This window comes from Vigna radiata, unplaced genomic scaffold, assembly GCF_000741045.1.
Source record: "Vigna radiata var. radiata cultivar VC1973A unplaced genomic scaffold, Vradiata_ver6 scaffold_155, whole genome shotgun sequence".
In the NCBI taxonomy this organism is placed as follows: Eukaryota; Viridiplantae; Streptophyta; class Magnoliopsida; order Fabales; family Fabaceae; genus Vigna; species Vigna radiata.
In genome coordinates, this window is record NW_014542915.1 from 438,544 (window position 1) to 443,596 (window position 5,053).

Below are 5,053 nucleotides of genomic sequence, written 5' to 3' on the forward strand. Positions count from 1 at the left end.
GCAAACCCTAGAAAAGATGAAAAGGAGCCTAAGCATCCAAGAGATCCTCCCCAGAGAGCACAATTAGGTCTGGCCGTTCTCCCCTGTCAAAAGAATGATTCTGAAATCGCAATAGGGGTATAAATAGGTGAGGAGCGCGTCAGAAAATGGGCCCAAGTCCAACGAGCCACCCCCGGGCGGTTTAAGTGTGCCGCCCGGCAGTTTGCCACCAATGCCTCAGATGCAAACTTGGTCCCTCAAATAACATTGACATTTGTAGTGTAGTATCTANAATCTATATAGCCTTGCTTGTTTTTAAAACCTAGCAGATTAACATGGGAGATCAAGAGTTGATGTTTTAGCATATAAAACAAAGTTGCTGAAGTGCTTAGTTTTGAATTCAAGGTAGGAAAGTAATGAAAAGTTGGGCGTGAGAGCATTTTTGCCAAAATTCTACACATTTGACTTTTGAGTTGACTTTTTGCAAATGAAATCCTACACTTAAACCAATTGTGGTAAACTTCATGGGACATCAAAGTACACTGCTTAGGAGTTGGAAAACCTTGGAAAGAGGGTTAGAAGCTAACTTAATCAAGCATCTCATTATACACTTGTTTAGTTAATTAGTCTAATTTGAACTAATATACTAAATTAGTCTAGTTGCCTAATTTATGTTTCTTTTTTGGAGAACTAATATACTAAACTTGTATAGTGTTAGTGAATTAAGGTGATTAGTTGTTGATGAAAACAAAATTCAATAAGGGTACAAATTAGTTGTTGATGAAAAAAAGTAGGTTTTGTATAGTTGTATAGAAAATACAATAGTTAACCTCAACAAGTTATTTTAAAACTACAATTCCCAACTGCAGAAAGTTAACATGTTTCAATTCATGAAACAAAGTTGTTGATTTTGGTTAGTATTGATCTAGAGCTACTGTTATGTACTCTACAAAAGAGAACTTCAATAATAATAAGTTCTCTCCCCCAAATTTAATACACAACCCCTTAGGATGTCTACGACATTTCAATACTAAGGACTTCTCTTTGCATGCCCTTATTGTATGCCTAGACAGTAGTCTTCAAATTTCCTTCCATGTTGAACTTAAGTAGTAATAGGTTTATTACTTACGTTACATGGAGTGTTGGTGATTTGGCTAAGTTTACCTTTGTTTGGCTTTTCACAGAACATGACCCATTTTCTCAACCATCGTGCATGGATGTACGACCGTTGTTATAGCGGAAGGAGAGGTTTGAAGGAATCTTTTGTCATCGGAGTTGAAGAGTTTGTNNAGACNGCTCGACGATNTCANTATTATGNTATTGATGGAGGGATTCGATGCCCATGCATCAAGTGCGAATGTACAAGGATTTTGAAAGATGAAGACGTTAAAGTTCACCTATACCAAAAAGGGTTCATGCCTAATTACACGGTTTGGACATTTCATGGTGAAGAAATTCCTTCGACCACCAATAGAGTTGAAAATCGGCTTGCATCAGGTTCGAATACTGTTGTACATACATCTGAGATAGATCAATTTGCCTATATGCAAGAAATGGTCAACAATGCTCTTCGTCGACATGACGAACAAGAAGCAAACGATAGTCATGATGAAAAGTCTCCAAATGAAACCACTCAGAGGTTTTACAAATTACTGACAGAGGCAAATCTACCTGTATTTGAAGGTTCATCTGAGTCAAAATTGTCAGTGTCCATTAGACTCTTGGCTGGTAAATCTAATTGGAANGTTCCCAATCAAGCAGTGGATCACTATACAAAATTGATTTTAGATCTGACACCACCAAACAATTCTATTCCGAAGAATTGTTATCAAGCGAAAAGATGTGTTTCAATGTTGGGATTGGAAGCCAAGAAGATTGATTGTTGTGTTAATGGATGTATGCTATTCTATGACAATGATAGTGGTAAAAATGATGCTTTGTTGGTTGAATGTAAGTTTTGTGGCTCTCCTCGATATCATACGATGCATGCAGGACGGAGGCAAAAAAAACCAATTCCCTTAAAGTCAATGTTCTACTTGCCCATTATTCCAAGATTATAAAGAATGTTTACTTCAACGCAAACATCACAACACATGACATGACATGATGGTAAGAAAACTGAAGGAGTATTGCGCCATCCTTCTGATGGTGAAGCTTGGAAGCACTTCAATCGTAAACATCCGTCCTTTTCTAGTGAACCGCGTAACGTGAGACTTGGTCTATGCTCTGATGGGTTTACGCCGTACATTCAGGCGTCTGCATCACCTTATTCATGTTGGCCCGTGATAGTTACCCCATACAATCTGCCACCTGAGATGTGTATGACAAAGCCTTATATGTTTTTAACGTGTANAATACCAGGTCCATCTAATCCCAAATCAGGGATTGATGTTTATTTGGAGCCTTTGATTGATGATCTGAAAAAGCTATTGAATGGTGTTTGGACGTATGATGTTTCAAGGAAGCAAAATTTCCTTATGAGGGCAGCTTTGATGTGGACTATTAATGACTTTCCTGCATATGGCATGTTATCTGGTTGGAGCACGCATGGTCGATTAGCTTGCCCACATTGCATGGAACATACAAAGTCGTTCCAATTGACTAATGGTCGGAAAAGTAGTTGGTTTGTTTGACATCGACGGTTCTTGCCCATTGATCACCCCTTTAGAAGAAACAAAAAGGCATTTCGCAAAGGGCAAGTTCAAACGGATATGCCCCCGCCAAAGTTGACAGGAACACATGTTTGGAGAAACAGTGAAACACTATCCAAAAGTCACTGAATCTGGATAGAATAGGATAGAAGGGTTTGGAGAATGACATAATTGGACTAAAACAAGCATATTTTGGGATCTTCCCTATTGGAAAGACAACTTGCTAAGACATAACCTGGATGTCATGCACATAGAAAAAAATTTCTTTGACAACATCTTCAACACAGTTATGAATATTATTGGTAAGACAAAAGATAATGACAAAGCCAGAAAAGATTTACCTCTGTATTGTGCACGAAAAGACTTAGAGTTGAAGGCGCAAGGTAACGGTCGATTCTTCAAACCAAAGGCAAACTACACCATGTCAAAAGATGAGGCAAGAATAGTGTGTGGATGGGTCAAAGAGCTTAGAATGCCAGATGGATATTCTTCTAACTTGTCCATATGTGCCAATGTTCAAAATGGTACTATTCAAGGGTTGAAGAGCCATGATTGTCATGTATTCATGGAGACTTTCATCCCTCTTGCCTTTAGTTGTTTGCCACAGCACATGATACATCCACTGATAGAAATCAGTAACTTCTTTAAAAATTTGTGGTGCACGACACTAAAGGAAAATTGCTTAAGAAAGATGGACGAAAATATCCCAATTATCCTCTGCAAATTAGAAAGAGTATTCCCTCCTGCATTCTTTGATTCAATGGAGCATCTTTCAATCCATCTTGCATATGAAGCTTGGCTTGGGGGACCTGTGCAATACAGGTGGATGTATCCCTTTGAAAGGTTTATGGGAGAATCCAAACGTTGAGTTAAAAATAAAGCTAGAGTAGAAGGCTCAATTTGTGCAGCTTACTTGCACACAGAGATAACTTATTTTTGTTCACATTATTTCAAAAACTTCATGTTGTCTCTTACTAATGTCATAAACGAAATGCAATGGCAAGCTGAACAACGTCAAGGTTCATTATCCGTTTTTCGACAATCAGGCCGTCATGCCGGGAAAGAATTCACTCATTGGTTAACTGATGCTGAATTCAACTCTGCTCATGTCCATGTCTTAATCAATTGTAGTGAAGTTAAGCCGTACCTTGAGTATGTTATCATCCAACTCTTATTACCTTTGCAATGCTTACATTGTTATACACTAATTCATTTCATTTGTACCAGCTCATTTCTTGTGGCTGAGCAAGTCGCAGAAGGAAATGCTTCTGCTAGAATACACTCAGAGTTTCCCCAATGGTTTAGAAATCAGGTCCGTACTTTTTCCTATGTTTTGAGCTTCAATAATTTGACGCTTGCTTTAAAAATGAATTTGGTATCTTTGTAGGTTTTTAATCAGGCATTANCTCCCANGGTTCAAGAGTTAAGACATCTCTCCAATTGGCCAATGAGATGTGTGAAAGAATGGCACACTTACTTCATCAATGGTTACAAATTCCATACACATGAATGGTCTAAAGGAAAGAAAACAACAAATTGTGGTGTGTACGTCAAGGGCCTTACANNGNGTTGTTATGATGATTTCTACGNCATCATTCAAANAATATATGAGCTAGAGTACAACAACACTACTTCTCCAAACAGAGTTGTACTTTTTTATTGTGAATGGTTTGATCCTTCTAGAGCTGGTACTAGAGTGGATCCTAGGTTTAACATTGTCGAACTCCACTTGAGAAACAGATATAGACTGTTTGATCCTTTCATTCTTCCAACTAATGTCAGACAAGCTTATTATGTGCCACATCCACCATTCCGCAATATTGACAAGCGTGGTTGGGCTGTAGCAGTACAAACCAAGCCTAGAGGTCGCATTGACTCAAATGAGGTTGAGGAAGATGTTGCCTACCAACTTGACCAAATGTCACAACCACAAGAAATTATTGAAGTTGAACCTATAACCGCATTGTGCGACCCTAATGGTGATGGAGATGAATTAGAAGCACCTGCACATGGGGATGATGATGATGATGATGATGATGATGATGAAGAAGAAGAAGATGATGATGATGATGATGAAGATGATGAAGAAGAAGATGAAGATGATGATGATGAAGAAGAAGAAAATGATGATGATGATGAAGAAGAAAAAGATGAAGATGAAGATCATGATGACGATGATTGAATTTCGACCATCTTAAATATTGTAGCAAATTGAACTATCATTTCAATAGTTATGAATTTATACAATCTTTAATTTGTAGTGATCCTTCCTTATTCTTTTTTATGCAATAATTTTAAATTCACTTTAATTTAAGAACCAGTGATCCTTATTCTTTTCTATTGTTTCACTTTATTTGTAAACATTTCAATGCAGTAATGACAGGAGAAGGTTCAGACCGTCCTGATAAAGGAAAGGGGGTAGC